This window comes from Panulirus ornatus, chromosome 2 (assembly GCF_036320965.1).
Source record: "Panulirus ornatus isolate Po-2019 chromosome 2, ASM3632096v1, whole genome shotgun sequence".
Taxonomy (NCBI): domain Eukaryota; kingdom Metazoa; phylum Arthropoda; class Malacostraca; order Decapoda; family Palinuridae; genus Panulirus; species Panulirus ornatus.
In genome coordinates, this window is record NC_092225.1 from 70458184 (window position 1) to 70484471 (window position 26288).

Genomic DNA, 26288 nt, shown 5'->3' on the forward strand with positions numbered 1-26288 from the left:
GTACTATACGGGAGGCCAGATAACACGAGACCTGATGGTCTATAACGTGGTTATCAGTATGTTTACCTAGACAGTGGTAATAGAATCAGGGTAGTAAAGCTAAAGGCATTTCTCCACCCAGCCAGTGATTGCCAGCCTGGCTATCTTAGACATCTCCATACGACACACTAATTATTACTCGTAACTCGCGTAGGTAAACTTATTTTTATTTTGTGTTGGAGAAATCTGATAGGTTGTGTTGTTGTTGTTGTTGTTGTATAATCTAAAATATGCCTACAGTAGCACAGATTATTAAGTTGAAGGAATATGAGTATAGATATGGGATGGGGTACTCGCGAGATCTGATAAATGAGTTAATATGTTTAGTGTGTCTGATGAAGAAAGTGATTAACACTGTGCACTCTAATCTTTCCCTACGTTATAACTGACGGCAGCGAAAAAAAGACAAACAAAAACAGGGGGGGAAATGGGATGGGAATAAGCACCACTTTTATATGCGAGGAAGACCTGCCATGATACGTGAGGAAGATACTGCCATGATATGTGAGGAAGACACAGGCATGATGTGTGAGGAAGATACTGCCATGATATGTGAGGAAGACACAGGCATGATGTGTGAGGAAGATACTGCCATGATATGTGAGGAAGACACAGCCATGATATGTGAGGAAGACACAGCCATGATGTGTGAAGAAGATACTACCATGATATGTGAGGAAGACACAGCCATGATGTGTGAAGAAGATACTACTATATGTGAGGAAGACACGGCCATGATATGTGAGAAAGATACTGCCATGGCAGTTCTATAGGAAAGTGGTAGGGTGGTCTATACTGAAAGGGGAGGGGAGGGAAGGGGGGTGTATGCTGAAGGGGTAGGGTGATGTATGCTTTAGGGGGGAGGGTGGTGTGTACTGAAGGTGTCCTGTGTTGGTGGAGTGTGTTATATAATGGACTGCATGTGCTGAACGGGGAACGTCGTCTGATCATTAAAGCAAAGGGAGATTTTTTTTTAATGGGGGAAGGTGGTGTAGGGTGATGCATGATTAAAGAGAGTGTGTACATACGGCAGTAAATACATCTTCCTTGTGGACCGATGAGTTTCGAAATGATCTGTACGACTCGTGCCGGTAGGGTTGGTAAGCGTGAATGTGAGACAAATTTCCAAATAATTATAGTATCCCTATTTATGATTATTTCCATCGAAATATAAAACCATATAACACTACTGTGGCAAATAACAAGAAATATTGATATAAAGAACATGAAAGCAGGGCTACTAATGGATGTTTCTCTGAATCCTTCGTCTATGGTGTCATATTGCGTCATACTTAAAGAGGAAGATACTTTATTTTAGTGTCTGTACCCCCTGACCCACTAATGAAATGATCTAGTAAAAAATGGGAAATGTTTGTTGAGAAAGTGAAGAGTGCCAAAATTTGTTTTTGTCTGTAGGATACGAATTCCATGGCAGTGATAAACTGCATCCATTTTTCCAGCTCTGAAGGTGTTTGAGGAGTGTTTAATCACCTCACGGAGAATCTTGAAACCTCTTATTCGTCTTTCGTGTGTATGGAGTGTAAGAAGGTATTGTAAGAGCACATTGTATAGCTTCTTTCACTATGTGTATGAAACATTAGATGACTGTTGAGTCGTTCCTGCTGTTCTCCAAGTATCTTTGAGAAACTCTTAATATGTGTCATGAAATTCCTGCATACACGTCTGAACACTTGGCATATCCACGGCGGTGGTGTGATGGTTAACTTTTAGGAAACTAGAACCAGTTCTTCTGTTGCTCTTTAGATGTTGAATAATAAGTCACTACCCGGATATTGATTGCATAACGTTTCTCGTTCGAAAACTTATGGAAGCCATTATGCGAGACAAAATTTTAACCACTCCGAGGACCACCACTTAAGCGATTATCATCAAGATGGTCTTCGTCAAAAGCGATCGTCTGACAAATCTGCTTTATTTCTTTTAGGATATAATAACTTGCATAATAATAGTCAAACAGTTGATACTGTATATTTAGATTTTCAAAAAGCATTCGATATGGTTCCACATCCAAGGTTACTAGTGAGCATTAAGTCACATGGTATAGGTTCGGGTTGCATTTAGCTGGATAGAAAATTGACTTACCGTAAACAAAGAATTGCGATTATTGGTCAAGCTTCAGAATGGTTAGACGTAACAGTTGGCGTGCCACAAGGATCAGTGTTGGGACCGGTTCTCATTCTCATGAATATTAATGATATTGATAATAGGCTGCCTTGTGGTACCAAGCTGGGAAATAGATATATAATTGAACATGAACGCTTGCGGCCTTAGACTGACAAAGACAAATTGATGAACTAGGCGCATAGGTGGCAAATATTTTTTTCAGTATCAATGAGTACATAGTTTTACATATCGGTAGTGAAAACGAAAAAGTGAGCTAAAGTATGAATTTTGTTGAGCTTCAAAATGTAGATGAGGAAAAAGACGGGCGTAATAATCTCTGGTGACCGAACACAAAACTAAGATAAGCAGTGCACAGAAGCAGGGAAAAGTGCGAGTAAAATTCTTAGATTCCTATTTGAATTTAAGACCAGGGAAATCATCCTTAGTCTTCACAAGTCATTGGTTCGTCCCCAACTTGAATATTTTGTTTATTTTCGGTCACCCAGTAAAAAAAAAAATGAGATAGGATTCCCGGGCTGAGAAACAAATCCTATGAGAGCAAACTCAAACACTTGAATCTATTTAGCTTAGAAAAGAGCAGGTTAAGAGATGATGAATATAATTAGTCAAGATTATCAAAAACTTCGATAATCTTGGATGTAACAAACTGCTTAAGACTTGATTCGTATGATATCGCTCGTAGTAATGGATACAATGAATGAAACGAAGAACTTCAACAAAATTGTTGATATATGGAATGATTTAACTTTTAGAGTGGTTGAAAGCAGTATTATACTTATGTTTAAGAATAGATTTGATAAATGTTTCGCTTCAAGACCATGACTTCATCATGTGTGCCTCCTTAGTCGGACTGACAGTTTGCAGGTTATTCTTTTCGAATTATGTGTATGATTTCCTACTTTTGCCTCGCTGATCTGTGAGTTTCTGACATCTTCCACTATCACAAACAACCTCGAAAGGAACCAGTGCTCCGTTGCTGTTTGAATTCCTTTGCATTCCTCTGTATGAGTTGAGTAGAACATCCTAACAAAGTTGAATAGAACATAAAGATTTATCAGATCATAACAAAGAATTTTTACATAAAGTATAAGTTTACGTAGAGTAATAACGCAGACAACAAAAATGGCTAGAACATACGTTGTTGGGAGGAAGCCTCGTAAAGATGTATTAGAAGTAAGGTACGAGGGCAGAGGAGCACGAGATGGAAAGATGGAAATATATGCTGGATGACTGCAAGACCTGCAAAAGTTGTTGTGTCATAAAGTGAAGAAGTTTGGTTGGATTTGAATCCATGAAACGAGACCTGCCAACTTGTGGACACCAAACTGGAATACTGGATGGAAACAGAGGGTCCTGTTTATTTCAGGGAAGTGTGTGTACGGAAGGGAAATGTTGGTACCCTGTGCTGAAACAGGTTATACCGTGGAGGTGGATGTTTCATGGGGAATTTGTTGAATGTAAAGAGAAGCGTAGTTTGGGGAGGGATGATTATTTGGCAGGGTTTTATAGTTAGGGATCGTTTGTTTATGTTAGGCACAACGGTTTATACGTTGTATTGGTATACCGGATTGTATATTAGGGAAGGTTCATTTCTAGTGAGAAATGTGGTGTATATATATATATATATATATATATATATATATATATATATATATATATATATATATATATATAGTGTGTGTGTGTGTGTGTGTGTGTGTGTCTACGTTTCGAGGGAGAAGTTAGGTAAACTTGGTTATGACGGGAGAGTTGTAGGTGGGGCGTCACAGGGAAAGCCTGGCGGTATCATCATGAGAGCAGTAAGATATAAGACCTACGGGGCGCGGCAGCTCACAGTTAAGTAGCAAAACCTGAGACCTAGATTTCGGGAGAGGGGAAGGCTGTTCTTCCCCTCTCCTGCTATCACCCAGGCCCTTCACCACTCTGGCCATGCTAGCCAAAATATGGTGGTCGTGTTCACCTCCCGCACTTCGCTGTCCCTACAAGTTAGATTATTTTTAAGGTAGTCATTTACTGCTGTTATGACATTAACCAAACAATTATGGAAGAAAGATTCTAGTTTTGGGTATAGAGCTGCTTCGTAATGTTCGTTGTTTAAGGGATAGTGAAAGTGTTTTGATTTGTAAGAAATCTATTCCTCTCCCGCCAAAATGGGCTAGGTTTTCCTATATTCAGTTACTTCAGGACCTCTGCAGGGCTAATATTCGATTGTGCTCACCTTCATTAGTGCCTCACTCATTTTTTCGTTGTTGGCTCATGCCACGGACAAAAGTCCATATCAAGGCCCGGCCTTAATTGGAGTAAAGAGAGGTAAGTGAAAGGGAAAAATGAAGAGACAAGGTAGTGTACGAATTTTGGAGGAAATGAAAAAACCTGTCATTTGAAATGTGTCAGGTCATTGTTTTTGGGAAAGACATGTGAGGGTAGAGAGTTCCAAAGCTTGGAGATGTAGGGAAAGAAACGATTATTAAAACGGCCCACTTTTGAGTTGTCATCGGTCACACTACTAGTAATCATGTGACGCAGCAGCTTGCTTAGTATTTCCTATCTAGCTGGTGGTTGGGGCACACAAGCAGCCAGCTTGCGGGAGCAGAAAACCAAGTAATACCTAAAGAAGAGGGAAAGTGAACTAACATTGCGTCGTAGGGTAAGCGGGCAGGTTTTGAAGTTAACCCAGGAGAGTATGAGTCGCACAACTTTCGACTCAGCTATGCCAAACGTAGATGCAAGTTTAAAGGCACAAATCCGGACCGTAACAACATGCAGTTGTTTGGAGAGAGAAGCGCTTTTCGAACAATTCGAAAAGAGATTACGGGAATGGGCATAGGATTAGTAAGAGGAACATCAGGGGGTTAAGTAATGTTAATCATCTAAGGAGAAACGGGAACCAGAGAGTTACTTTGTATACGGGAGAGACAGCTATAGTACTGTCAGGCAGTCACTACTCGTTGTTTACGGCCAGTCAACCAATTTTGTAGCCACCAGAGTACAGCCCAGTCTGTATCAGGAGACTACATGTGTTTGTAATCTTTGCTACATGACTTTATTAAGTTTTCTGAATATATATATATATATATATATATATATATATATATATATATATATATATATATATATATATATATATAATACATTTGTCTGATAGGAACAATTTCGTCGGAACCCCGTGGTGCTGCGAATCGTTGAGCGGCGATCATCAAAGTGATTAACAATATCGTCTCTCATTATGACTTCCATACGTCTTGTGGCTACGGGCAGTTGGATAGGCTATCATGGGTCATGCTGGCTCATATCTAGCGGAGAAAAAAGGAACATATGAACGAGAGAATCGAGGAGATGAGGAGGAGGACGAAATTATGTCAAGTGGGTGCGGGGCGGTACTCCCACTGCAAGGAGGGTATTTTGACTGTCAGGCAGAGGAAGTATTGTCACTGCAGGCTATTGACTCCCTCACGTTAGAAGTAATTCGCAACTGATGCGAGTGTGATGAGATACATTACTCGTTTTCTAATAACCACAATGTACTAATTTGCATTATTTTCATCCCTGGGGATGTTCTTATTATTTATTTTTCGGGTTTGATGCAATACCTGAGGCGGAGGACCAGAACTCTTGAAAAAATGATGATATTCAGTTGTTTAATTTCATGTTTTAGTTAAACATTACTGCCGTGACATCGCCCTCCAGACTTGTGACGTCCCTTCTCATACTTATGACGTCCCTTCTCATACTTGTGATGTCCCTAATCCATACTCGTAATGCTTACTCCCCCCCCCCCCCCCCCATACTTTTGACATCCCTCCACACAAGTGACGTCTCCTACCCATACTTGTAATTTCCCTCAATACAGGTAAGACTTCCCATACATGTAACTTACTTTTCCTCGCCCCTTACTTGTGAACGTCTCCCCAGTGTGTGATGTCTCTCCGTTCCCGTGCTTGTGGTGTGATTCCTCCCTACTACCGAACATCCTTTCCATACTTGTGAAGTTCACCATACTTGTGATGTTCCTCACACACACTTTTACTTTATAGTGACCGGCATGGCGCGGGCCAAACATTCGCCGGTCAGGGTCATCTCGGGGCAGGATAAGAATAAAAGAAAAAGAATTTGTGAATTAAGGCTCTGCAGGTGTTTGTGAACCTGACTTGTGGATGGAAAGGTTGTAGGAAGACGGAATGACTGTAGAACATAGAAAATTCCATGGTCTACCCATTTCGAGGGAAGAAGGAGATATCACAACGGTCAATCCTCGGGTGCCTGGTCTCCACAGGGGAAACTGTGGGATGCAGCAGCCAAGTGACATGCTTTGCACCCAAGCATTTGGTGGTAGGACACATGTAGACAGCGCACGAGAGCAGGGTAAGAGCAGCAACATCGCTTCGTACAGGAAGGAATGGTTGGAGAGTTGTGAATTTGAGAACTGATGAGTCGGAAGGCTTTTGATTCCATTCTCGCTATAAGACAGGTTAAGGAAGAACTACCCCAGATATATGAGCAGTGAACCATGCTTACTTGGATGAGTAACACCCCTAGAGGTACGAAACGGGTGCTCGCAAGAAATCACTCGCTGCACCAACACGACACTCCCAGCTTATGGGAAGCAAACTTGTGATGTTGATTATGTGGGGTTTCCAGGACAGAGTGGATGATAGGGTTATGGCCAGTATGTTTGTGAGAAATTGAACTGTGTTGAGCTTAACCATGTTACTGCTTCCCCACTCCGAGGTGCTGCTGAGGGCCGAACTGAGCATGGAAATATGTTCAGTATGAGAAAAAACCATTATTAGAATGAAGAGGGGGAGTAAGGATGAGTTCAAGTACGTGAGGTGGAATCATCAGCATAAGAATGAATAGGGTTTGGAATTAATGAGAGAGATCATTTATGGAAAGAAGAAAGCGAAGAGGCGATAGGGCAGAGCCCTAAGGAATACCACCGTTGATGGGATATGAAGTCGCTGCATAACGACTGCCGCCAGAGAGGAAGTTATGCATCAGAATACAGGGAGAAGCAGAGAAACCAAAGGAAGGACGTCTGGAAAGTAAGGACTTATGCCCCACTCTGTCAGCTCCTTTACGAAGGGCACGACAAAAGATAGACCAAAATCCCTGAGAGGAGAGGACGAGAGATGGTGAGTCAGGAGAGATCACCAGTGGACGTTACTCTTAAGTCGTATCGACGATCAGAAAGGAATGGGACTCAAAAATGTTTAAGTGTTGAAGAGAATTACAGTTAGGAAAGTTTCAAGTCCTCTTGATGTAGCATAAGTGAGAGAGCAAGGGGGCGATAGTTGGAAAGTTGAGATCGATCGCCTTTTTTCTTTTTTTTCTTCTTTTTTTTAGGGATGGGGTGCATTAGGGCATACTTCCAGGAAGGAAAAATCTGTTGGCTTTTAAAGACAACAGACGTAATAAGCGATAACCCTCCCTTCCATACTTGTGATGGCCCTCCTTCATACGTGTGACGTCCCCCATCCATGTGATATCCATTCCTATACTTCTGACGTCTCTCCATAACGGTTACGTCCCTCCTGTCCTCGTGACTTCCCTCCATACGTGGAGTATCCCCCATGCTGGTGACGACCCTCATACTTCTGTCGTGCCCCGTGCTTGCAACGCCCCCCTCCCCCCTATACTCGTGACGGCCTCCGTACTTGTGACAAGCCTCGTACATGGTAGGTCGTCCTCCAGACTCCAACAGATGCAGAGGAACAGTACTTCGATGACTGAGGTTCACAAGTGTTGCGCCGGGACTTGAAGCCTCGCGCACACATCACCCCTACGTCTTTGTTTACTCGTATCCATTATTTATGACATCAACCTTATGTCTAGAACGAACAGACGCGCTCTGACAACGCTTTTGTCTTGACCACTGTTTTCATGTTATCCCTCATCTGTATTTGTTATCTCTCGTATGAGCATGTATGCATTTTTGTTGGATCAAGACACTCCATTTGCTTTGAAAATCCCGTCATTGTATAATTCATGAATTCGAACGGAACTGGGGGAGGTAAATCAGCTGAATAGATTTGTTTTTTTTTTTATTTATTTCAGGAGAGATGGCAGAAAGTTTTACTGGGCACAAAATAATCAGTAACTTCGGAAAACAAAAAAGGATTCGTTAAACCCTCCCCGAAAAGGAAACTGGTCGGGTTTTCGTGGCTTTGAAACTTTTTTTCATGAACGTCTTGAACACGACTTACCAACCATTGTATCTGATGATACCTGACCTTTGACCTGACCCTGAAGGGGGCCTAGTTGTTTGAGAGCCTAGTTCTTGAGGGCCAAGTTGTCTGAAGGCATGTGATCTGCGGTCAGACCAAGTTTTCCTTGGTGAGAGTAGATCGTCTTATTCCAGACTACCCTTGTGCAGACAAGGTCAACTTAATTCAAACTTGGACACACCTTTGTCATCCCAGATCACATCAGTTGGCACAAACCAGGTCATTGGAGGTCAGCTTTCGACACATGATTCTCCACCCCATTTCACTCCCAGGGTCGCTCCCAGATGAATAACCGGGTCGCGACCTGCCGGCACCCCTGGAGGAGCAGTTTCGTAAAGCTTGTTAAGCCCCTGGAGGGCACTCGCCTCCCGAAGGCACCACGAGGCAGAGGGGTTTCCATCTCCAGGATTAAGGGGGGGAGTTGAGACTGACGGATGATATGAACGACGGAGCTGTGCCGTTCTATAAGCCCTTCCGACGTCCGTAAAGCCGTTCGCGAGTCCGCGTTGGGCGTCATTGATCGAGGGCGTCAGTGAGAATGTGTCATATGGGTGAGGGGGACCGATTTGTCGCAGTCAGCCCGTCTAGAGAAGCGAAGGTCGTCGCTCGAGGACAGAGTTACAAGTGTTGTGTTGCTGTGTTGTTGGGCGGCTGGGGGGTGTGGTGTGTCCAGCACGTACACACACACGACACACGGGAGTAACGACACACGAGGGGAGCGGGTTACTGTACCGTCCACTGACACCGAGATATACTGTGATGTAATGAGGCCGCGTGCGACGCATTGATCTGGCAGCGGGACCTCTCACGAGCCGGAGTGGCGCCGACTGCCCCCCCTTCCCTACTCCCCTCTCTCTTCCTTCTAACCCCTCTCCCACTACCTCCCCCGCCCCCCCTCCCTTCCCTTGCCTTTCCCCTTACCACCCGCGCTGCCGGCGCGACAGTTCTTCCCCTCCCCCCACCATGGACATTCCACCCTCCCCCTCAAGAGTTCTCTCACGGGAATGCTGTGATTATTTCCCCACGTTTATAAAGTGACGCCGCCGCTAGAGTAATGTCACAGACGCCGAGGACCGCGTGAGCCACACGGAGCAGCCGACGACGCTACGGCATTACCGGAGGTTGGGGGTTCTGTGGTGGTGTGGCAGCGAGCCTTTGCATGAGCGACCATGAGGCCCACACATCTTTTGCAGTATATTGTGGAACCATCACGACCACCACCGACCTTACAAGCCACCACTCCTTTTATCTATATTTCCTTCCTCTCCCCCTCTCCTTCCCACCCCCTTCCTTCTGCCCCAACAATATCGTCCCCTCCCCTACCAACCAGCCACTACTAACCATCCCCTTCCCCCACCGTCACATCAGATAAGGTCTTCATTCTGCTCGACCTGATGGTTGTATATTATATCGGATTCAGGTTCGGCACGGGAATAATGACTGCTTTATATATATATATATATATATATATATATATATATATATATATATATATATATATATATATATATATATATATATTCTTTCTTTCTTTTAAACTATTCGCCATTTCCCGCGTTAGCGAGGTAGCATTAAGAACAGAGGACTGGGCCCTTGAGGGAATACCCTCACCTGGCCCAATTCTCTGTTCCTTCTTTTGGAAAATTAAAAAAAAAAAAAAAAAAAAAAAAAAAACGAGAGGGGAGGATTTCCAGCCCCCCGCTCCCTCCCCTTTTAGTCGCCTTCTACGACACGCAGGGAATACGTGGGTAGTATTCTTAATCCCCTATCCCCTGGGATATATATATATATATATATATATATATATATATATATATATATATATATATATATATATATATATATATATATTTCTTTTTTTTTTTTTTTTTTTGCTTTGTCTCTGTCTCCCGCGTTTGCGAGGTAGCGCAAGGAAACAGACGAAAGAAATGGCCCAACCCACCCCCATACACATGTATATACATACGTCCACACACGCAAATATACATACCTACACAGCTTTCCATGGTTTACCCCAGACGCTTCACATGCCCTGATTCAATCCACTGACAGCACGTCAACCCCGGTATACCACATCGATCCAATTCACTCTATTCCTTGTCCTCCTTTCACCCTCCTGCATGTTCAGGCCCCGATCACACAAAATCTTTTTCACTCCATCTTTCCACCTCCAATTTGGTCTCCCACTTCTCGATCCCTCCACCTCCGACACATATATCCTGTTGGTCAATCTTTCCTCACTCATTCTCTCCATGTGCCCAAACCATTTCAAAACACCCTCTTCTGCTCTCTCAACCACGCTCTTTTTATTGCCACACATCTCTCTTACCCTTACGTTACTTACTCGATCAAGCCACCTCACACCACACATTGTCCTCAAACATCTCATTTCCAGCACATCCATCCTCCTGCGCACAACTCTATCCATAGCCCACGCCTCGCAACCATACAACATTGTTGGAACCACTATTCCTTCAAACATACCCATTTTTGCTTTCCGAGATAATGTTCTCGACTTCCACACATTCTTCAAGGCTCCCAGGATTTTCGCCCCCTCCCCCACCCTATGATCCACTTCCGCTTCCATGGTTCCATCCGCTGCCAGATCCACTCCCAGATATCTAAAACACTTTACTTCCTCCAGTTTTTCTCCATTCAAACTTACCTCCCAATTGACTTGACCCTCAACCCTACTGTACCTAATAACCTTGCTCTTATTCACATTTACTCTTAACTTTCTTCTTTCGCACACTTTACCAAACTCAGTCACCAGCTTCTGCAGTTTCTCACTTGAATCAGCCACCAGCGCTGTATCATCAGCGAACAACTGACTCACTTCCCAAGCTCTCTCATCCCCAACAGACTTCATACTTGCCCCTTTTTCCAAAACTCTTGCATTCACCTCCCTAACAACCCCATCCATAAACAAATTAAACAACCATGGAGACATCACACACCCCTGCCGCAAACCTACATTCACTGAGAACCAATCACTTTCCTCTTTTCCTACACGTACACATGCCTTACATCCTCGATATATATATATATATATATATATATATATATATATATATATATATATATATATATATATATATATATGTGTGTGTGTGTGTGTGTGTGTGTGTGTGTGGCACTAGCTATTTGTACTGTACGGGGCGGGAGGTTTCTAATCATAAGTCCATATCAAGAACCATTTCCACTACCATACATTCTGAATTAATGTATGCTATATACTTTTAGTATATCCTCGTACAGTTTCTTCCATTTATCCACCAATCTTGTGCAATAAATGTATTTTTTTACATTTTGTCTTTAACAGACATCTTGCTTAATTACTTATGTCCTCAGGTTATGTCCCTGCATCTTTCCGGGAATTGTTCACCGTTTCTTCGTCAACATTTATGATCATAAACTTACAGTTTTTGATCAATTTCACCCCTCGCTCTTCGGTAATAGGCATATCAGAGGCCGCGTTCAGCCTTTCGTCTAACTCAGCGACCAGAATTTTGGTCCTGTCTTTGTTGTCCTCCTCTGGACCTTTTCTCGTAGCTCTTTCTCTGCCTCCTTACGTGCGGTCACCAAACTTGAGAACATATTCCAGTTTTGGATTTATTTAGGACGTGTACAGCTTGCTGAATATTTACCTTTTGTACATATAAGATTGTAATTTTAATATCTGCCTGTAAACAGTTAGTCTCCTTAACTATCCCTAAATGTGGGACTCTGGCGTCAGGTGTGGGACGAAATCATCCCTCAAGTCCCACACCCTCAGCGTCCTGCAGCTTATCTCCCGCTAGATGACGTTCATGTCGACCCCTTCTCTCGCCGTGACCCATCCTCATTACCGGATATGGTATTATCCATTGTTGAACATCATCATCATCATCATCATCATCACACCAACTTCGGAGGCTGTTAGGGTCCCCCTTGTGAGTTGAGGCGAGCCTCCTCGCTGCTGTCTCCGCTCGCAGGACGGGTTGGCAGCTGATGATGATGATATTAGTAATAATGATGATAATGATATAATGATCAATAATAATGGATGTGAACGAATGAGGCCTTTACTTGGCCCTTCTTGGCGCTATTTCGCTAACATGGGAAACGGCGAACGAGTATGAGGGAGAAATATGAAAATGATAGTGATAATGATAATGATAATAATAATAATGGTAATGATAATAATAATAATGATAATAATAATAATAATGATGATAAGAATATAAATAATAATGATACTAATTATTATTATTATTATAATTATTATTATTATTATTATTATTGGTAGTGGTAGTGGTCGTACTTTCTGATAGCAATGAACCATGATGACCTGCCTCTGGACAGAACATGGACAGTAGTGACCTGAACGTTTTAGTGACCAGTCAACCAATTGTTCGATTCGGTTGAAGTTATCCTCGCGACAGTCATGTTCCTGTGGACTGTCCCCGGACTGTGGTGTCCCCAGGACCATCCGGTGACCTGCTGATAGTCACAAGCTAGTGAACCTTCCAGTCACTCCCCCCCCCCCCCCCCGGGGGGGGGACTCTTATGTCCCCATAAACTGTCCCGACTGTGATATCCCCGTGGACCGTCCAGTGACCCCTTTCCGGACTGTGGTGTCTATATGGACCGCCCATTGACCTCATTCGGACCCAGGTGCCTCTATGGACCGTCCGGTGACCCCTCCCGCCGGGGATCCAGATGTCCCCGTGAACTGTCTAGTGACTGCTTTCCTGTCTGCAATGACCCCGTCGACAGTCCGGAGAACTTAGACCGTCCAGTGACAACCCTTACGATTGAAGTACCCCAAAAGGCTGTCCAGTGACTTCCCCTCTCTCCTCCCACCTCAGGTTTCGTAAATCCTTGTACCGTCTGGTGACAAGAGGAACTCTTGGGTCCTCTACTACCGTCTAGTGACCTAAGAGGAACTCTTGGGTCCATTTGTGCCGTCTGGTGACATAAGAGGAACTCTTGGGTCCATTTGTACCGTCTGGTGACATAAGAGGGACTTGGATCCTCTTGTACCGTCCGGTGACATGAGAAGGACTCTTAAGGGTCCTCCTGAACCGTCTGGGGACCGTCTAGGAGCCAGTGTGCATCATGCGTCACCAGGGGTCGTCATGCGAGCCACTTTACCGCCTGGTGATTGGCCTGGTCAGTGAGATACCCCCTTCGTGGACCGTCCTGAGACCCCGGTGACCGCGAGAGGAGAGGACGCTGTGAGGCACTCAAGAGGCCTCCCCCATATAACTAATGGGCTTCCTCCCTTTGGACCGCCCAGTTACCTGTGGACTGTATGACCCCCGACCCCAATAGAATAGTCCAGTGTCCCTTGAGTGAGTGAGTGACTGCCTGGACTGTTGAATTGCAACACTGAGGTCCGCGTTAAAGGCGTGGGGGGCGCTTCGGCAGATGCCCTTAGCCCGTCAGGGAACCTGACATAAGCGAAGTTTATTATTCCATAACTTCGCTACACAGGTCTCTTTTTCTCTCCACTGTGAAATATTATTTTAGATCACTCTCCACCCACCCACCGTCGTCGTCCTCCCGAGCGGGAGGGAGTGAGCGAGCAAAACAAGGGAGGCGTGATGTAAGTCTCGGTGGCCATATGCCAAGAGACTCGTTTCCCCAGCCATAGACAACGACCCGCACCGAAACAAGTGAAGACACTTATATTTCCTCTTGAAACAGCGATGCGTAAGGATTTCCCAGAAAGAGGACGTAAAATTCTGGTAAAGGATGAAGAGTCTTCAGTGTCCTTGGCAGGCCAGCTCAGCGTGGCTCGTCAAAGCGCGTAAATAATATCCAACTTGGCGGGGCTTTCATTTTTTTTTCTATACAGGCCCGGCGGGTTAGATGGCGCTGCATGATGAGAATAAGTTGACCCCTCAAAAATGATTTGCTAATCGTCGGATCGTCGTGTTACACCCAGTAGCATGACTTGGTTAGTTGCACTCATCAGAAACTTTACGAGCAGTTTAGCGTATTGGAGTAGTAAATGTTAAAAGGGTAGATGTCCGCTACATGTTAGCAAGATGGTTACTTTGCAGCCGTTGCTTAATATTTATTTTGTAGTTCTTTATCAACAGGACAAAATTGGATATTGTGGGAGCTGTCATGGGCTGCCTTTGCCTACGACTTCCAGGCTTGAGAATGTGATGGAAACTTAGCTTGGTTGTTGGTTAACGTAAACCACTGCGTCTGCGGGCTCCGGCAGGCTTACGTTGTGGTATACCACTAGTTAAAACACTTAGGGCATCACTTGCCAAGATGGATATAGATAAAACGAGATATGTCAGACGGTATCCTAAAGCAGACAGCTATCGCGAGTTCAGCTATTGCTATTTGCTTAAAGTCCATAACTTGGATTTTTGATCGTAGCGTAATTCACAAAAGTATGGTGAATATCTAACCTAACAAAAGTATGGTGAATGTCTAAATCTAACAAATATACCTGCGGAGGTTTAACCGTCAGCGAAGTTCGATCCGGATACTAATCCTAGATTGGTTTGGTTACAATACGGTGGTCGAATTTGTACAGACATCCGCGGGATGTTGATCGTACACCCCATGCTCATCCCGAGAGCGGTAGCGCAAAAGATAATTATAAAGGTCACGAGGGGTCTTATTCAGCAGATCCCAGTTGGTTAACAGGACATTGGCTGTCACAGAAGTTGATGATTTGTTATAGTCAGACCCCAGTGGGTTAATATTACATTGGCTATTACAGAGTTACTTTATTATATGAGCTTCATTACATACATTACAAAGTTGGGCTGGCGCGCGTCCAAGATTCGGGCAAGCGAGCGAGAGGTAGGTGGTGCAGGGGGGAGCGAAATCGTTAATACAAAACTCAAAAACACGAGCAGTGTGGAAGAACACATTATACCTTAGTGAACTTAGTGCGTATGAATTATTTAATTGTTGGATTCTATTACTAATATTAATCATGTTCTCTTACATTTAAATACTAATGTAGTTTTTTTTATGAAATCGGGGACGAGTTTTGAATGAAAATGTATGAAAATTTGATATCACAACCAGTGATAGCAGTCATCAAAGTAGTTTTATTCGATGAAGCAAATCAGTATATTTTTGTTGTTAAATTAACACAATTTCATCGGACACTATAGTACTATGTAAATCACCGACCCGTTAAATATACAGATATAGATTTATATTTCTTTTCGAGAAACTGATAAATATTACAGTCCTTGTAATGATATCAGTCATATCATGAGTGTATAGTATGTTGTATAGCTCGAGGTGGGGGGGGGGGGGGATTGACAGTCACGTCCCACCCCCACCCTCGTATACGGGGAACTAATATGAAGTTAAAAAAAGAAGCAAAAAATAGCGTTATGACAGTAACACGCACAAAGCGACGTAGTCTGCAATCACTCGATTAACTAGAACTTAAGCCAGTTAAACTTAATATACGAGTTTGTTTTCATGACTGAGTAGTTAATTGTAAATTTATGATGTTCATCTTAAGATGGGCATTATTACCATGGACACTTATGTAACTATGGTATCCAACGTAATCAGGTCGCTTACAACTTTAACCTCTCTTTCCTTCACTTTGTTTACTAAAGTACATGAAAACTTTCTTTGTACTATGAAATATTTTGAACTAAGATGTGTCGTGTTTATGACATTTGTAAAGAATAATTTCAATGTATATATATTCATATTTTTTCTTTTGTACATGTAACTGGGACTTGTAAGACTACCTCCACGTACCATTAGCATAACTGTTATGTACCACAAGTTTTACTTTAACCATCAGCTGGGAACCACTACTAAATAATATAGTGGGAACCTCGTACAATATATATTACAGTGTCGACTTCACGGTCAGGTGGGTGTTGCCAGTGTAGACGGCCGCTGTTTTAAACGCCGATATCGCTAAAAGCAACTGAGAAGTTATTGCTCCATTAAAGATAACATTTATCATTATTTTTGTCGTGGCTTAGTAGACTCCAGAATTTCCTTTAACAGCTGAGTTCAAGCGTGTTTCCTGAGCGTATAGAATTGATTACTAGCTTTGCGCACATGAATTACAGTCGTCGCACTTCGAATCATTGATATAGAGCATATGCCAAAAACATCAGAATGTCCTTCTTTCAGTGGGATTTTGCTCTTAAAAGTTAAGGATTGACTGTAGCCATCTTGCTCGAGGTCCGAAATTACAAGAGGTAAATATTTTTCAGGAAATAATGTCCTCGGAAAACAATGGTTATTCAAGTTTCGCGTGATAGTTATGCCTCCGTTCTGACAAAAAAAAAAAAAAAAAAAAAAAACACTCGAATTGTAAAATTTAAAGTAGAGTAATGAGTGTGGGTCAGGTATGGGGTTATGCACCTACCATGATAAATGTGAAAAAAAAAAGGATGCAAGTGCATAATGCTACGTTCTGGTGACGCGTACGGGAAAGATATGCTGCACAGTGATTGACTAATTGTTTACGATGATGCTGAAGCGTATTTGATTTAGCTAAAAATGGCTAATTATTTGATTGAGTTTATGAGGATGCCGTCCCCTAATTTAGACAAGAGGGATGATGATTTTGAACTAACAGGGGTAATGCCATTCCTCCCCACCCCTCAATTCGAGTCTTGTTTGTACTCCAAAATTTCTTTTTTTCAGTCATGTTACAGTGAGGATATGACTTGAAATACTATACTTAACGTCATGAGATGGTGTCGCCAAATATCATCTTAGGCACTTCCCCCTTCCTTCCCCATACTATTATCTCCCATACGCATAGTTACACTGTGTCACATGGGTAATCATGTTCGTAAACATCGTGTACCAAAAATGATCAAAGTCCGGTTAACCCTTTGAGCACGGCGGTACGACCCGAGGATATCATGGTCTGGAATTTGAACTGATCCAAAAGAGTCAAGCCATCAAATGTTAGGAACGTACCGGCGTGTTTAAGGATCGTACCGTCTTGTGTGAAGTTCGTACTTTTGTACCGAGTGGGTAAAGTGAACACTGAAACTATGTATAGCTTATGACGAACCCCCGTGTGTCTTTTTGACACATGTAGGTGAGGGGAGCTGGAACTTTCTTCCATACAGCTTGACCTTGACGTATGTGATAAGGATTCGAATCATCTCCAGGGCAAGATAAGAACCAGACTCATCGCCGTGTCCCACATTCAAAAGAGGTTATTGTTACTAAAAGAAAAATATCAACTGAAGATTCGCCCCTAGCGTCTTTCTACGTCAGGTTAGAGGTTCGTTTTGTACCCAGATCCAACCCAGTCAAACCTAAACAGACCCAGCATAACATAGCTTAGAAATTCGTGTGTGTGTGTGTGTGTGTGTGTGTGTGTGTGCGTGTATGTGTGTGTGCGTGCGCGTGTATGTGTGTGTGTGTGTGTGTGTGTGTGTGTATTTTTTTGGGGGGGTGGGGCAATCTTCAAGTGATCCAAAAATTCTAACAACTATCCTCATGCTAGACATTCTGTGTTGAATATCTTCTTTTTTGAAAAACATTTAAACATTGTGAAACGAACAGACGGGCATAAGTGTGCCTATTTGTTTTATTACGAAAGGATGTTGTGTACTCACGGGATCCCCATCTCTTGGATTTTTTTTATTATTTTTTTATGACATGATAACACATTCAGCGTTTACTGTTATATAAAATTGTTCCATTCATTTATCGCTTAAAAAAATCACATTTTACTTAAGTTCACTGAAATTATTCCATTCATTCATCACTATCAAAGATTTTTCACGACTTTCTTATTTCGTTTCATATATTGTTTCTCTCTTGGTGTGCTATAGTGGCCATATCTGATTATTCGGTAAACATCTCATCTATCTCCACTTTATGAAATTACTGTAGACTTATGAAGGTTGCAATCGAGTGAGCATTTAAAACATTTTACTGACTTCAAATAGTTTGGATTTTTTTCCTGTTTGAAATATAGGAAGTGTATCATTCACAAGCCGAGACACATGGGAATTGCTTGAACCCTATTGATTTATCTGCCTCATCCATATGCATTTTTGTAAAACTTTGGTAAAGTAAGCGGAACCCAGATGGTACTCATCATGGTTAGCTAGGGAGGCGGAGTTGATAGCCAGTGCTCCTTTGTTACCATGGAATGCTCTGTTACACAAATCATGTGTCGAGTTTGTGCACTTGGAGAAAAAGCATACAGTGTGCCTGTGTGGCCACAGTGGAAGACGAATGCATAAATAGCATTTGATGTGAGAACGTTTGATGTTGCCAGATAGCGAGCCTATTATTGTTCAGTTGTAAGGGCGTCTCTAATCAGTAACGTAAGATAGCTTGAATTATCGTTATATTGACAAGGGACTGATACCGTAGAGCTTATTTCCTAAGCTATGAAAACGTATTCAGTCCTCTGTAATCGCTAGTTACTGAAATGATTCGTTGTTACTCGTGGAAGTGTTGCAGTTACTGTAGTGACGGGGTAGTGCCTGACGTCGCACTCTCTGTTGGACTTTGATTGTACACAACTGGTTGTAGGTCTTCTGCTACTGTGCTTTTTGTACAGTTTTGGTGCTTTTGAGAGGGAGGTCTCTTTTTTCTATTTAGAATTGTATTGACGTGTGTTTGTATTTCTGTGTGCTTGCGTCTGTGTATCGTATGTGTTTGTCGCATATATATATATATATATATATATATATATATATATATATATATATATATATATATATATACACGTACGTAAGTAGGAGAGATGGCCAGAGAGCGTTATTGGATTACGTGTTAATTGACAGGCGCGCGAAAGAGAGACTTTTGGATGTTAGTGTGCTGAGAGGTGCAACTGAAGGGATGTCTGATCATTATCTTGTGGAGGCTAAGGTGAAGATTTGTATGGGTTTTCAGAAAAGAAGAGTGAATGTTGGGGTGAAGAGGGTGGTGAGAGTAAGTGAGCTTGGGAAGGAGACTTGTGTGGGGAAGTACCAGGAGAGACTGAGTACAGAATGGAAAAAGGTGAGAACAATGGAAGTAAGGGGAGTGGGGGAGGAATGGAATGTATTTAGGGAATCAGTGATGGATTGCGCAAAAGATGCTTGTGGCATGAGAAGAGTGGGAGGTGGGTTGATTAGAAAGGGTAGTGAGTGGTGGGATGAAGAAGTAAGATTATTAGTGAAAGAGAAGAGAGAGGCATTTGGACGATTTTTGCAGGGAAAAAATGCAATTGAGTGGGAGATGTATAAAAGAAAGAGACAGGAGGTCAAGAGAAAGGTGCAAGAGGTGAAAAAGAGGGCAAGTGAGAGTTGGGGTGAGAGAGTATCATTAAATTTTAGGGAGAATAAAATGATGTTCTGGAAGGAGGTAAATAAAGTGCGTAAGACAAGGGAGCAAATGGGAACTTCAGTGAAGGGCACAAATGGGGAGGTGATAACAAGTAGTGGTGATGTGAGAAGGAGATGGAGTGAGTATTTTGAAGGTTTGTTGAATGTGTTTGATGATAGAGTGGTAGATATAGGGTGTTTTGGTCGAGGTGGTGTGCAAAGTGAGAGGGTTAGGGAAAATGATTTGGTAAACAGAGAAGAGGTAGTAAAAGCTTTGCGGAAGATGAAAGCCGGCAAGGCAGCAGGTTTGGATGGTATTGCAGTGGAATTTATTAAAAAAGGGGGTGACTGTAATATTGACTGGTTGGTAAGGTTATTTAATGTATGTATGACTCATGGTGAGGTGCCTGAGGATTGGCGGAATGCGTGCATAGTGCCATTGTACAAAGGCAAAGGGGATAAGAGTGAGTGCTCAAATTACAGAGGTATAAGTTTGTTGAGTATTCCTGGTAAATTATATGGGAGGGTATTGATTGAGAGGGTGAAGGCATGTACAGAGCATCATATTGGGGAAGAGCAGTGTGGTTTCAGAAGTGGTAGAGGATGTGTGGATCAGGTGTTTGCTTTGAAGAATGTGTGTGAGAAATACTTAGAAAAGCAAATGGATTTGTATGTAGCATTTATGGATCTGGAGAAGGCATATGATAGAGTTGATAGAGATGCTCTGTGGAAGGTATTAAGAATATATGGTGTGGGAGGCAAGTTGTTAGAAGCAGTGAAAAGTTTTTATCGAGGATGTAAGGCATATGTACGTGTAGGAAGAGAGGAAAGTGATTGGTTCTCAGTGAATGTAGGTTTGCGGCAGGGGTGTGTGATGTCTCCATGGTTGTTTAATTAGTTTATGGATGGGGTTGTTAGGGAGGTGAATGCAAGAGTTTTGGAAAGAGGGGCAAGTATGAAGTCTGTTGGGGATGAGAGAGCTTGGGAAGTGAGTCAGTTGTTGTTCGCTGATGATACAGCGCTGGTGGCTGATTCATGTGAGAAACTGCAGAAGCTGGTGACTGAGTTTGGTAAAGTGTGTGAAAGAAGAAAGTTAAGAGTAAATGTGAATAAGAGCAAGGTAATTAGGTACAGTAGGGTTGAGGGTCAAGTCAATTGGGAGGTAAGTTTGAATGGAGGAAACCTGGAGGAAATAAAGTGTTTTAGATATCTGGGAGTGGATCTGGCAGCGGATGGAACCATGCAAACGGAAGTGGATCATAGGGTGGGGGAGGGGGCGAAAATCCTGGGAGCCTTGAAGAATGTGTGGAAGTCGAGAACATTATCTCGGAAAGCAAAAATGGGTATGTTTGAAGGAATAGTGGTTCCAACAATGTTGTATGGTTGCGAGGCGTGGGCTATGGATAGAGTTGTGCGCAGGAGGATGGATGTACTGGAAATGAGATGTTTGAGGACAATGTGTGGTGTGAGGTGGTTTGATCGAGTAAGTAACGTAAGGGTAAGAGAGATGTGTGGAAATAAAAAGAGCGTGGTTGAGAGAGCAGAAGAGGGTGTTTTGAAATGGTTTGGGCACATGGAGAGAATGAGTGAGGAAAGATTGACCAACAGGATATATGTGTCGGAGGTGGAGGGAACGAGAAGTGGGAGACCAAACTGGAGGTGGAAAGATGGAGTGAAAAAGATTTTGTGTGATCGGGGCCTGAACATGCAGGAGGGTGAAAGGAGGGCAAGGAATAGAGTGAATTGGAGCGATGTGGTATACCGGGGTTGTGCTGTCAGTGGATTGAATCAGGGCATGTGAAGCGTCTGGGGTAAACCATGGAAAGCTGTGTAGGTATGTATATTTGCGTGTGTGGACGTATGTATATACATGTGTATGGGGGTGGGTTGGGCCATTTCTTTCGTCTTATGTATATTTGCGTGTGTGGACGTATGTATATACATGTGTATGGGGGTGGGTTGGGCCATTTCTTTCGTCTGTTTCCTTGCGCTACCTCGCAAACGCGGGAGACAGCGACAAAAAAAAAAAAAAAAAAAAAATATATATATATATATATATATATATATATATATATATATATATATATATATATTGTGTGTATTGTTTTCAGCCATTGTAGGGGAGTAGATTGGTGTTGGTGTGAGGCAGTGGGCGGCGGCTTAGGGTTAATGATCGTGCTACACTAGTTAGAGTCAGGCGGGGCATACCTGCTGCCTCTGTAAATATGTTAGATCGTGTCTCAGGTGCTTGAAGTGACAACATGGAGACCTCGTTGCATGATACAGGTTGAGTGTAAGATCATCGAGTAGTGAAAAGCTGAAAGATTCCATAGTTTACCTCCAACAGCAGTTTAATCTGTGTTTACCTCCCTACACAGTTTCCCTTATCTGTAGAGTGACCCATCGTTCTGTTATCTGCAGTCTTGCAGATTACTGTATCTCTTACATATCTAAAATTTATATTTGCATTATCGCAAAGTTGTCTGGGACAATATTGCCCTTTTAACTCTTATCTAATCTGCCACTTGCTTCCTTAGTAGACCCGTCTCTGATTGCATCTACTGCCTCGGGAATGGCCTTGCACAATATTTCATTTTGCCTATACATTTCAAGATTCCCATGCTTATTTCAGTTGTTTCAACTTCAGCTGAACAGTCATCTTCCATTCTGAAATCTTGTCTTGGTTTTTATCTTACGTATTCTACGTTATCCCAACTTAGCTCATCCTCCAGTTTTTTAGATTTAATTGCCATTCCACCATAGTTCTTGACTTGTTACCTGTATTTCTCTCTAGCTTTTTTTTTTTTTTTACTCCCAAGCAAAGATTTCCATATTTCATTGCCCTATTAAATTCCTCATGTACCTTTTTGCGCTTTTCATGGTCCCAGCAGTATCCATGTACCTTTTTGTGCTTTTCATGGTCCCAGCAGTATCCTCCAGCCCCTTTACCTTGTCTTCCAAGTATTATATTTGTAGAATAAGCTTGTTCTCTTCCTTATTAACCATGTGGTGTAAGTTATTAGTTTTTTGGTACTCCATGGCACCCTTGGTGTCATGTCTCCCTCTTGGGAAGCCCTCAAACCAAAGTCTACTTGTGTTGTCCCATTTACCTTTTTAAACCCCCATCTATTCACATAGTGATGGAATTACCTTTAAATGTAGTCTGTAGGACACACTTCTTTGGGGCATATCCCTGTTGGTCTGTTCTACCTGTTTTGGCATTTGGGAACCTTGTTTTCCTGGTTCATGCAGTATTGGTATCCTACTGTGTACTAAAGATATTTGTAGTGGTGATTTGATGTCTTAATCTTCAAAATTGTTCACATATTGAAAAGTATGTTTTCACCAGAGGTTCTCTGGTAGAGCCATGAAATCTTGCCATTTTTTTTTAGTAATCTGATATGTTTTGATATGTACATGGCTTGTGGTTTATTGAAAAAGAATTGAATGATGGGTTTGTGTCATATTTACTCTATCGCACGATATTGTTTAAAAGTCGTATAGGGCCCCTTAAGTATTCCTTTCTCCTTACCTGCTAAGGTAGGTGTCTTCCTCATGAACCAAAGTAATCTTCAAATTCTTGGAGAGCTGCTGGTGTTGACTGCATGTGTTGGAAATGTTCATTTCACCATGATACAGTTTCAGATACTTCCAGTTCATTATTACTAATGTCGCTTTTCACAAATAAACTCGGTGATTACAGTGTCAGCAGTATATTTTACAGTTATGAAACTCATTTAGATTGCAAGTATATAATGTGAAAAAGGGGTAACAAAACGATCTTTTGATAGTATTAGGTAATGTATGGTATTCCCAACTCAAATCATATCCTTTTAGACAAAAATTCTGGAATAAAAGAATGTGCTGGTGAAGAAGACAATTTTATCTTTTTGTCTATCAATACGGTTAACAACCAAGTCGAGGGCCTAACACAGTAGACGATTAAACTTGAAGCTTATGCCATATATGTAGGAGTCATTTTATGGAAACCGAATCACTGGAAAGATATTTAGGGGTGTTCAGGTGTCCAACTTCTGAAGTGGTGGAGTGATTGGGGGTAGAGAAACACAGCTAACACAACAATGTTGTATTAAAAGTTACAAGGATATGTAACTTCAGGGCATGCTACTGTGTCTGTTACTGCTGTAGGATGAAGAAAAGAAATGAGACAGGAGTCTTTTGGTGAAACTATAGGAGAGAAGTATCATTATCTTGTCATGTGATACTGCTGCAGAAGGGAGGGGCTATTGCTTAAGTGCACTACCACAAGATGAGCATAGGGTGCACAATAAACTAGCTGTTGATACTGGCACAAATCAACAGATGAGGTTCTGTGGTTGCACTGTAGGTGGAAAAAACATTGCAGAGTCCTGGATGTGCTGCAGATGGAAGGGTGGTTGCTAAGACCCAATATCTATGCTGCAGAAATGAGGTGGCATTGTTAAGGCCCTTTGCCAATGGTACAGAAGAAAGGACCTATAACTAAGGAACAGTGGTTGTGTTGCAGTGTAGTGTCTTCCATGCCTACCTGGTCAGCATTATTTTTTAGCTTTTAAGGGCCACACTCATCATTTGTGCTGGGGTTTGAATTATGCTTGTTTGTGAGAAGAGTTGAAGTGATGCATTACTGAGATGCAAATAATGGGTAGGGCTGTTGGGGAACCTAATCTATGCAGAGCACAGAATGATTTCCTCCATCTGGAGTACATATTGTGACTGTAACTATAAGTTGTATATGTTTCATAAGCACCAAAACCTTCACATTAGGTTACTGTCATGGCCTGAGCTCTTGGTGCACTTGAGGATTTTGTGAAGCATTGCTGGTGGTATTGTTACAGTGCTACCCTCCCATTCTTTTGTGGTGGGTTACACCAAGACAGAGGTAATATTTAATGCTGGCAGGAAGAGGGAAGGGATAGAAAAATGTTAGGAGGTAAGGGTAGGAGTGTTCATGTAGGAGGTGGCGGTGGACCATGGTCTACTCATTGGTATATATTGTGTAATTAAGGCTACAGTGCAGGAAGCTGCTGGATTAGAAATAGAAAGTTGGTGATAACATCCATAGAAGGGTTATTTATTACTAGGACATGTTAACTAGAAGTCAGTAGAACATTAGTCATGGAATTCAGCAGCAAATTGATCTGAGGGAGTAAGACATTGGTGTTGGGGTCAGGTCAGTTAGCTCTACCATATACCATGTCTGACCATTTTCTCTGCCTCTCTGGGTGATCATGAGTTTAGTTGGGTAAAGCTCTCTAACTTTTCATAATACTGAAGGACTTGGATCGGGTTACAGAAATGCAGCTAACACAGTTATGGTATATTAATTTGATAGGCACAGGAAAATGAAGCTCAAGAGTAAGCTGCCATTGCTGGTGCAAGAACTGAAAAGGAGGTGAAAGAGGAGTGTGTGGTGTTGCTACATACAGCAGTGTCATTCCTTAGCCACATGGTGCTTGTTCAGAATGAAGCTGCTGTTGCTGAGATTTTGTCATTATGCTGCAGAAGGGAGGAGATATTGCTGTGCTGCAGAAGGATGTGTTGCCAATGTTTCATAGCTGTGCTGCAGAGGGCAGGTGATATTGCTCTCACATGACTGCTACACTAGGGAAGAGGTATTTTTGAGGTACCATAACTGTGCTTCAGGAGAGAGATGGCATTGCTAAGTTCTTGTGGTACTGTTTTTGCAGGAAAGTGATGATATGGTACAACAGAATTTCTAACAGTAGGGGATGATAAACTAGTGTCACATGGTGCTGCTGCTTAAGGAGGCTGGAACCCTGTTGGTGCCCAGAAAACCACAGAGACTACTCATTGTGCATATCTGAAGCATAAGTGTCTGAACTACCTACCATAGCAGTTGTGCTTGGCTTATAAGGTCTGTAAGGTACATTCACACCAGGGGGTGAATTATGTTTTTGTGTGAAAAGACCTGATGAAGCAATAGAACACCAAGGTGTGAATTATGGTCAGAATTGGTAGTGACCCTACTCTTAGGTAGTACATTGTGGTTTTTCACAATTCTTGCTGTGTGAATTAGAACTAAAGGAGTTTGGTTTCGTAAAGCACCCAGATCACAATCAAGGCTAGAGTTTTAGGTGGACTATTTGATGCTAGAGGCTTTGCAAAAGATACTGTATACTGTAGTTTGATCAAGCCTGGTATGAGTGGAATGATGAGAGCTTTCAACATCAGAAATAAAAAGCTGTTGTTGAGAAAGTTCTGTGATTACATGAATCAAAACTGAATACTGTACTGATGTGTTGTCTGGTCACTGAACAAAATAGCTGAAATAAACAAACAGGAGAGTTCAGAAACACTTTGCAAGTATAACTGAGGGTGTTTAACACATGAACTACTATGAAAATTATTGGAACTAGAAAGTCTTGGTTGAGAAAGAAGAACGATAAATGATAATTTATGCTTTACAGCAGATAGGTTACCAGAGAGGAAATACTTTTGTAACCAAAGGCCTCACATATTGCTAGAAATAGAGTTATTCCATCTTCAGTTATTCTTGGAAATATATGAAGAATACGGTATAGCAGAGCACAGCAAGAAAGATTCATAGATTCTTCAGTGTTCTGCCCAA

The 26288-nt window shown here is 42.2% G+C and overlaps 1 protein-coding gene across 2 annotated transcripts in view; it reads left to right on the forward strand.

Moving 5' to 3' along the window:
* The window catches only part of LOC139757095 (uncharacterized), a 158983-nt gene that overhangs the window by 70747 nt on the left and 61948 nt on the right, over positions 1-26288 (forward strand). The window lies entirely within an intron of this gene.